Source organism: Hyla sarda, unplaced genomic scaffold (assembly GCF_029499605.1).
Source record: "Hyla sarda isolate aHylSar1 unplaced genomic scaffold, aHylSar1.hap1 scaffold_1359, whole genome shotgun sequence".
NCBI lineage: Eukaryota > Metazoa > Chordata > Amphibia > Anura > Hylidae > Hyla > Hyla sarda.
In genome coordinates, this window is record NW_026607986.1 from 87,050 (window position 1) to 96,828 (window position 9,779).

At 46.6% G+C, this 9,779-nt stretch overlaps 4 non-coding genes and 1 pseudogene across 4 annotated transcripts; all 5 read left to right on the forward strand.

Moving 5' to 3' along the window:
- Positions 1 to 1,371: 1,371 nt before the first annotated feature.
- LOC130306212 (U2 spliceosomal RNA) lies at positions 1,372 to 1,562 on the forward strand. The gene has a single exon (XR_008855599.1). It is a non-coding gene; the product is annotated as a U2 spliceosomal RNA (small nuclear RNA).
- A 2,095-nt stretch (positions 1,563 to 3,657) lies between these two features.
- On the forward strand, positions 3,658 to 3,848 carry LOC130306213 (U2 spliceosomal RNA). The gene has a single exon (XR_008855600.1). It is a non-coding gene; the product is annotated as a U2 spliceosomal RNA (small nuclear RNA).
- Positions 3,849 to 5,941: 2,093 nt separating this feature from the next.
- Positions 5,942 to 6,132, forward strand: LOC130306214 (U2 spliceosomal RNA). The gene has a single exon (XR_008855601.1). It is a non-coding gene; the product is annotated as a U2 spliceosomal RNA (small nuclear RNA).
- A 2,084-nt stretch (positions 6,133 to 8,216) lies between these two features.
- Positions 8,217 to 8,376, forward strand: LOC130306233 (U2 spliceosomal RNA; annotated as a pseudogene).
- A 686-nt stretch (positions 8,377 to 9,062) lies between these two features.
- LOC130306225 (U2 spliceosomal RNA) lies at positions 9,063 to 9,247 on the forward strand. Its single transcript, XR_008855610.1, has one exon. It is a non-coding gene; the product is annotated as a U2 spliceosomal RNA (small nuclear RNA).
- The last annotated feature ends 532 nt before the right edge of the window (positions 9,248 to 9,779 follow it).

Consider the following 9,779-nt stretch of genomic DNA (forward strand, 5'->3'; position numbering starts at 1 on the left):
TTAGACTGTATCTAAACCTGCTCCAACATGGACTGACATTCTGGCCTACTTTCAGCCGATGCGACTTGTCTGTCGCTGAACAGTCGCTTTTTATGTATTCAGCACCTATGTATAATGTTGTAAAAATGCTCTAGAAGCTAAAGTCGCAGAAATGTCACACATATTTGGCCTGCAACTTTCTGTGCGACAAATTCAGACAGGAAAAATCAGTATAAATCCTTAGAAAATTATCCCCCAGTGTCTCCATCTGCTGGCGGTATTGAATAAGCATTGCTGCACTGATGGGGTATGCATTAGACGAAAAAAAAGAAGAAAAAGAAGAATAATACGCCCAGAAAAGAGGCGAAAAGGAGAAAAACGTAAAAAAACGTGAAAAAAAAGTAAGAGGAAGAGAAGGGAAAAAAAGGTGGAAATGGGTTTAAAAGTGATTTCGGCGGAGAAATATATATATATATATATATATATATATATATATATATATATATATATATATATATACGCGCACACACACACATATATATAAACGTATTCTCCGTTGAGATATTGCAGCCGCTGCTGTGTCCAGGCCCAGGAGCCTTAGCACTGTGCTGTGATGTCACTCAATACCACTGACATCACTAGGTGTAAACAACATCTCTCCTTTGCTGTGTATGTGACTATGGAGCTGTTTGGTGATGTCGTCTATTATGGCCTTCATAGAAGCAACAGGAGATTGTTGCATCCATCTAGAACCCTCAGAACTACAGTGCTATGATGTCACTCACTTCCACAGGCCTTGCAGAGTGTAAACAACAACAACCCAGCTTTGTTGTGTATGTAACCATAGGGATTTGTGATGTCACCTAGAACCTTCACAGCAGCGACAGCTTTATGAGGAGCATCAGCACTGCTCTGCCTGAGCAGAACCATCACCGCCATAGGTTGTCAAATAACCCGGGTTTAACCCACACAGGTAAGTCCAATGGGGTGCAGGCATGTCCTCTATGCTTACAGCTTCCCGTGGGTGTTGGTTTGATACCGTTTGGGGACAGCCAAGGAGGCATCTGCAGGCAACAAAGGTAGGTGTGTGCTTGTGTGTGTGTTTCCTATGCAGATCCTAAGCCCAGTGTCACATGCAAGTAGGAGGAGTAAGAAGGGTTCCTGGCAAATCCGGGTTATGGATTGCATTTAAAAAGGCCCCGTGGGAGTGCAATGGGCCCCTGTCTTGCTGCTTAGCAATAATGGTATGGGTTTAGGTTCTGCTGTGTGTACTGGTGGTTGACTGCCCCCCAGCCCAGAGTGTGCATGGAAAATTGTCTGGCAGCCTCCCTGACAGCAAGCAGTGATAGTGCCCATGAAGGGCACCTTGTTGGGCCCGCCCCTTTCACGGTTATCGCTTCTCGGCCTTTTGGCTAAGATCAAGTGTAGTATCTGTTCTTATCAGTTTAATATCTGATACGTCCCCTATCTGGGGACCATATATTAAATGGATTTTTGAGAACGGGGGCCGATTTCGAAGCTTGCTTCCGTCGCCCTATGCATTGACCCGATATGGCAGTATCTTCGGGTACAGTGCACCACCCCCTTACAGGGTTAAAAAGAAAGATTCCTACTTTCATTGCTACCTGCTTGCTGGCTAGCCAGCTAGCCAGCCCTGTGGGCCTTGCTGCTGCTGCAGCCAAAAAACAAAAGGTGGTGCTGCTGCTGCTTCTGCTGCTTCTGCTTCTGCTTGTGTCTGGCCGCTGTTGGAGCGTCCAGGCACAGGACTTCTGCTGCTGCTGACTAAATGGCCTCCTTAATTGGATCATTTGAGTAGCCAGCACACCTGTGCAGGTAGGGCATGACATGATAGGCAGCTGCCTTGATAGCGGGTGGGTGCTGAATGTTCCTAATTGACAAAATAAGATTAATGCTTATGAAGAAATATAAAATCTCATCCCTTCCCCAATATCGCGCCACACCCCTACCCCTTAATTCCCTGGTTGAACTTGATGGACATATGTCTTTTTTCGACCGTACTAACTATGTAACTATGTAACATAACATGGGGGGGGGGGGGGGGTCTCCTGGCTGTTCACACAGGTGTGTCATTGCTGTACATTGACCATGCATTGCTTCTGTGGTATTGCAAAGGCAAAGACAAATGCTTCCAGCCATCCATTGCACTAATGGATTGGTCATCAGCTGGCTGTCTATGTCCCGCATCAATATAGACCAAAGTACAGAGGGTTAGGCTATGCTATTGTGCACCTACCTGATGCATCAGAAGGTGCGAGGCCCTTGCTAAATTCTGTGCACAGACTTTGAGATCTATACTTTAGACTGTATCTAAACCTGCTCCAACATGGACTGACATTCTGGCCTACTTTCAGCCGATGCGACTTGTCTGTCGCTGAACAGTCGCTTTTTATGTATTCAGCACCTATGTATAATGTTGTAAAAATGCTCTAGAAGCTAAAGTCGCAGAAATGTCACACATATTTGGCCTGCAACTTTCTGTGCGACAAATTCAGACAGGAAAAATCAGTATAAATCCTTAGAAAATTATCCCCCAGTGTCTCCATCTGCTGGCGGTATTGAATAAGCATTGCTGCACTGATGGGGTATGCATTAGACGAAAAAAAAGAAGAAAAAGAAGAATAATACGCCCAGAAAAGAGGCGAAAAGGAGAAAAACGTAAAAAAACGTGAAAAAAAAGTAAGAGGAAGAGAAGGGAAAAAAAGGTGGAAATGGGTTTAAAAGTGATTTCGGCGGAGAAATATATATATATATATATATATATATATATATATATATATATATATACGCGCACACACACACATATATATAAACGTATTCTCCGTTGAGATATTGCAGCCGCTGCTGTGTCCAGGCCCAGGAGCCTTAGCACTGTGCTGTGATGTCACTCAATACCACTGACATCACTAGGTGTAAACAACATCTCTCCTTTGCTGTGTATGTGACTATGGAGCTGTTTGGTGATGTCGTCTATTATGGCCTTCATAGAAGCAACAGGAGATTGTTGCATCCATCTAGAACCCTCAGAACTACAGTGCTATGATGTCACTCACTTCCACAGGCCTTGCAGAGTGTAAACAACAACAACCCAGCTTTGTTGTGTATGTAACCATAGGGATTTGTGATGTCACCTAGAACCTTCACAGCAGCGACAGCTTTATGAGGAGCATCAGCACTGCTCTGCCTGAGCAGAACCATCACCGCCATAGGTTGTCAAATAACCCGGGTTTAACCCACACAGGTAAGTCCAATGGGGTGCAGGCATGTCCTCTATGCTTACAGCTTCCCGTGGGTGTTGGTTTGATACCGTTTGGGGACAGCCAAGGAGGCATCTGCAGGCAACAAAGGTAGGTGTGTGCTTGTGTGTGTGTTTCCTATGCAGATCCTAAGCCCAGTGTCACATGCAAGTAGGAGGAGTAAGAAGGGTTCCTGGCAAATCCGGGTTATGGATTGCATTTAAAAAGGCCCCGTGGGAGTGCAATGGGCCCCTGTCTTGCTGCTTAGCAATAATGGTATGGGTTTAGGTTCTGCTGTGTGTACTGGTGGTTGACTGCCCCCCAGCCCAGAGTGTGCATGGAAAATTGTCTGGCAGCCTCCCTGACAGCAAGCAGTGATAGTGCCCATGAAGGGCACCTTGTTGGGCCCGCCCCTTTCACGGTTATCGCTTCTCGGCCTTTTGGCTAAGATCAAGTGTAGTATCTGTTCTTATCAGTTTAATATCTGATACGTCCCCTATCTGGGGACCATATATTAAATGGATTTTTGAGAACGGGGGCCGATTTCGAAGCTTGCTTCCGTCGCCCTATGCATTGACCCGATATGGCAGTATCTTCGGGTACAGTGCACCACCCCCTTACAGGGTTAAAAAGAAAGATTCCTACTTTCATTGCTACCTGCTTGCTGGCTAGCCAGCTAGCCAGCCCTGTGGGCCTTGCTGCTGCTGCAGCCAAAAAACAAAAGGTGGTGCTGCTGCTGCTTCTGCTGCTTCTGCTTCTGCTTGTGTCTGGCCGCTGTTGGAGCGTCCAGGCACAGGACTTCTGCTGCTGCTGACTAAATGGCCTCCTTAATTGGATCATTTGAGTAGCCAGCACACCTGTGCAGGTAGGGCATGACATGATAGGCAGCTGCCTTGATAGCGGGTGGGTGCTGAATGTTCCTAATTGACAAAATAAGATTAATGCTTATGAAGAAATATAAAATCTCATCCCTTCCCCAATATCGCGCCACACCCCTACCCCTTAATTCCCTGGTTGAACTTGATGGACATATGTCTTTTTTCGACCGTACTAACTATGTAACTATGTAACATAACATGGGGGGGGGGGGGGGGTCTCCTGGCTGTTCACACAGGTGTTTCATTGCTGTACATTGACCATGCATTGCTTCTGTGGTATTGCAAAGGCAAAGACAAATGCTTCCAGCCATCCATTGCACTAATGGATTGGTCATCAGCTGGCTGTCTATGTCCCGCATCAATATAGACCAAAGTACAGAGGGTTAGGCTATGCTATTGTGCACCTACCTGATGCATCAGAAGGTGCGAGGCCCTTGCTAAATTCTGTGCACAGACTTTGAGATCTATACTTTAGACTGTATCTAAACCTGCTCCAACATGGACTGACATTCTGGCCTACTTTCAGCCGATGCGACTTGTCTGTCGCTGAACAGTCGCTTTTTATGTATTCAGCACCTATGTATAATGTTGTAAAAATGCTCTAGAAGCTAAAGTCGCAGAAATGTCACACATATTTGGCCTGCAACTTTCTGTGCGACAAATTCAGACAGGAAAAATCAGTATAAATCCTTAGAAAATTATCCCCCAGTGTCTCCATCTGCTGGCGGTATTGAATAAGCATTGCTGCACTGATGGGGTATGCATTAGACGAAAAAAAAGAAGAAAAAGAAGAATAATACGCCCAGAAAAGAGGCGAAAAGGAGAAAAACGTAAAAAAACGTGAAAAAAAAGTAAGAGGAAGAGAAGGGAAAAAAAGGTGGAAATGGGTTTAAAAGTGATTTCGGCGGAGAAATATATATATATATATATATATATATATATATATATATATATATACGCGCACACACACACATATATATAAACGTATTCTCCGTTGAGATATTGCAGCCGCTGCTGTGTCCAGGCCCAGGAGCCTTAGCACTGTGCTGTGATGTCACTCAATACCACTGACATCACTAGGTGTAAACAACATCTCTCCTTTGCTGTGTATGTGACTATGGAGCTGTTTGGTGATGTCGTCTATTATGGCCTTCATAGAAGCAACAGGAGATTGTTGCATCCATCTAGAACCCTCAGAACTACAGTGCTATGATGTCACTCACTTCCACAGGCCTTGCAGAGTGTAAACAACAACAACCCAGCTTTGTTGTGTATGTAACCATAGGGATTTGTGATGTCACCTAGAACCTTCACAGCAGCGACAGCTTTATGAGGAGCATCAGCACTGCTCTGCCTGAGCAGAACCATCACCGCCATAGGTTGTCAAATAACCCGGGTTTAACCCACACAGGTAAGTCCAATGGGGTGCAGGCATGTCCTCTATGCTTACAGCTTCCCGTGGGTGTTGGTTTGATACCGTTTGGGGACAGCCAAGGAGGCATCTGCAGGCAACAAAGGTAGGTGTGTGCTTGTGTGTGTGTTTCCTATGCAGATCCTAAGCCCAGTGTCACATGCAAGTAGGAGGAGTAAGAAGGGTTCCTGGCAAATCCGGGTTATGGATTGCATTTAAAAAGGCCCCGTGGGAGTGCAATGGGCCCCTGTCTTGCTGCTTAGCAATAATGGTATGGGTTTAGGTTCTGCTGTGTGTACTGGTGGTTGACTGCCCCCCAGCCCAGAGTGTGCATGGAAAATTGTCTGGCAGCCTCCCTGACAGCAAGCAGTGATAGTGCCCATGAAGGGCACCTTGTTGGGCCCGCCCCTTTCACGGTTATCGCTTCTCGGCCTTTTGGCTAAGATCAAGTGTAGTATCTGTTCTTATCAGTTTAATATCTGATACGTCCCCTATCTGGGGACCATATATTAAATGGATTTTTGAGAACGGGGGCCGATTTCGAAGCTTGCTTCCGTCGCCCTATGCATTGACCCGATATGGCAGTATCTTCGGGTACAGTGCACCACCCCCTTACAGGGTTAAAAAGAAAGATTCCTACTTTCATTGCTACCTGCTTGCTGGCTAGCCAGCTAGCCAGCCCTGTGGGCCTTGCTGCTGCTGCAGCCAAAAAACAAAAGGTGCTGCTGCTGCTGCTTCTGCTGCTTCTGCTTGTGTCTGGCCGCTGTTGGAGCGTCCAGGCACAGGACTTCTGCTGCTGCTGACTAAATGGCCTCCTTAATTGGATCATTTGAGTAGCCAGCACACCTGTGCAGGTAGGGCATGACATGATAGGCAGCTGCCTTGATAGCGGGTGGGTGCTGAATGTTCCTAATTGACAAAATAAGATTAATGCTTATGAAGAAATATAAAATCTCATCCCTTCCCCAATATCGCGCCACACCCCTACCCCTTAATTCCCTGGTTGAACTTGATGGACATATGTCTTTTTTCGACCGTACTAACTATGTAACTATGTAACATAACATGGGGGGGGGGGGGGGGTCTCCTGGCTGTTCACACAGGTGTGTCATTGCTGTACATTGACCATGCATTGCTTCTGTGGTATTGCAAAGGCAAAGACAAATGCTTCCAGCCATCCATTGCACTAATGGATTGGTCATCAGCTGGCTGTCTATGTCCCGCATCAATATAGACCAAAGTACAGAGGGTTAGGCTATGCTATTGTGCACCTACCTGATGCATCAGAAGGTGCGAGGCCCTTGCTAAATTCTGTGCACAGACTTTGAGATCTATACTTTAGACTGTATCTAAACCTGCTCCAACATGGACTGACATTCTGGCCTACTTTCAGCCGATGCGACTTGTCTGTCGCTGAACAGTCGCTTTTTATGTATTCAGCACCTATGTATAATGTTGTAAAAATGCTCTAGAAGCTAAAGTCGCAGAAATGTCACACATATTTGGCCTGCAACTTTCTGTGCGACAAATTCAGACAGGAAAAATCAGTATAAATCCTTAGAAGATTATCCCCCAGTGTCTCCATCTGCTGGCGGTATTGAATAAGCATTGCTGCACTGATGGGGTATGCATTAGACGAAAAAAAAAGAAGAAAAAGAAGAATAATACGCCCAGAAAAGAGGCGAAAAGGAGAAAAACGTAAAAAAACTTGAAAAAAAAGTAAGAGGAAGAGAAGGGAAAAAAAGGTGGAAATGGGTTTAAAAGTGATTTCGGCGGAGAAATATATATATATATATATATATATATATATATATATATATACGCGCACACACACACATATATATAAACGTATTCTCCGTTGAGATATTGCAGCCGCTGCTGTGTCCAGGCCCAGGAGCCTTAGCACTGTGCTGTGATGTCACTCAATACCACTGACATCACTAGGTGTAAACAACATCTCTCCTTTGCTGTGTATGTGACTATGGAGCTGTTTGGTGATGTCGTCTATTATGGCCTTCATAGAAGCAACAGGAGATTGTTGCATCCATCTAGAACCCTCAGAACTACAGTGCTATGATGTCACTCACTTCCACAGGCCTTGCAGAGTGTAAACAACAACAACCCAGCTTTGTTGTGTATGTAACCATAGGGATTTGTGATGTCACCTAGAACCTTCACAGCAGCGACAGCTTTATGAGGAGCATCAGCACTGCTCTGCCTGAGCAGAACCATCACCGCCATAGGTTGTCAAATAACCCGGGTTTAACCCACACAGGTAAGTCCAATGGGGTGCAGGCATGTCCTCTATGCTTACAGCTTCCCGTGGGTGTTGGTTTGATACCGTTTGGGGACAGCCAAGGAGGCATCTGCAGGCAACAAAGGTAGGTGTGTGCTTGTGTGTGTGTTTCCTATGCAGATCCTAAGCCCAGTGTCACATGCAAGTAGGAGGAGTAAGAAGGGTTCCTGGCAAATCCGGGTTATGGATTGCATTTAAAAAGGCCCCGTGGGAGTGCAATGGGCCCCTGTCTTGCTGCTTAGCAATAATGGTATGGGTTTAGGTTCTGCTGTGTGTACTGGTGGTTGACTGCCCCCCAGCCCAGAGTGTGCATGGAAAATTGTCTGGCAGCCTCCCTGACAGCAAGCAGTGATAGTGCCCATGAAGGGCACCTTGTTGGGCCCGCCCCTTTCACGGTTATCGCTTCTCGGCCTTTTGGCTAAGATCAAGTGTAGTATCTGTTCTTATCAGTTTTCATGCTGGTGGGGATGGGTGCTGCATGGAGGATGCAGGTGTACCAGGGCTTTCCGGGGCTGGTTCTGAGGAATCAGCTCGACGGCTGCCCCGATGTGACCTGTTCCCTCCGGGTCTCACCATGAGGCTGAGAGGGTCTAGAGCCAAGGTACTTTTGTGCCTCGGGGAGTGGTGACCCCGAGGTGCCGAAACTCACTGGGAGAATAGGCTCACTGAGTTGAAGCACGGGCACCATAATCTCTTCACCTTGTGGCACTCACCTCTTGATTCCCGGCCTTCTGGCTAGGATCAGAGAAATTTTTATAGATCCGGCCGGATGTCCGGGCAGTATATCTGCACACATTCACTTATTTATTTATTTTTTGTCTCACTGTGTCACTTTTTGCGTGTTGTGTGTTCACAGGATTTGTCAGGATGCGGTAGCCCTTCTGGGTGTCCCTCCTGGCGGTCTAGGGGAGGTGTGTGTGGCCATTAGGTTCCGCACCTCCCTGCAAACACCCCGGGTACTCCTGCTTCGCAGGGTACCTACCGTAATCGGCTCTGCGGGCAGATACCTTGGCTAACGCCAAGGGGGATGCCGGGAGCATTTGTGGTCTCCTAGTAGCTTCGGCGAAAAGGGACATCGAACCCGGAACCTCGCAGGTACCTTTTGGTCCGGAGGCGAAGGGTAAGGTTTGTTGGGGGGCCTCTCTCCTATCGGAGAAGGGCTTGCGATAGACCGCATCCTTTGTGCACGTTTTTTTTAGTGTAACACGTTTGCACTTTTTCTTGCACTTTGGGTGAATCGAAAGCACGTTCCTCGGCTTTAGATAAAAAAAAAAAATCTGTTCTTATCAGTTTAATATCTGATACGTCCCCTATCTGGGGACCATATATTAAATGGATTTTTGAGAACGGGGGCCGATTTCGAAGCTTGCTTCCGTCGCCCTATGCATTGACCCGATATGGCAGTATCTTCGGGTACAGTGCACCACCCCCTTACAGGGTTAAAAAGAAAGATTCCTACTTTCATTGCTACCTGCTTGCTGGCTAGCCAGCTAGCCAGCCCTGTGGGCCTTGCTGCTGCTGCAGCCAAAAAACAAAAGGTGGTGCTGCTGCTGCTTCTGCTGCTTCTGCTTCTGCTTGTGTCTGGCCGCTGTTGGAGCGTCCAGGCACAGGACTTCTGCTGCTGCTGACTAAATGGCCTCCTTAATTGGATCATTTGAGTAGCCAGCACACCTGTGCAGGTAGGGCATGACATGATAGGCAGCTGCCTTGATAGCGGGTGGGTGCTGAATGTTCCTAATTGACAAAATAAGATTAATGCTTATGAAGAAATATAAAATCTCATCCCTTCCCCAATATCGCGCCACACCCCTACCCCTTAATTCCCTGGTTGAACTTGATGGACATATGTCTTTTTTCGACCGTACTAACTATGTAACTATGTAACATAACATGGGGGGGGGGGGGGTCTCCTGGCTGTTCACACAGGTGTGTCATTGCTGTACATTGACCATGCATTGCTT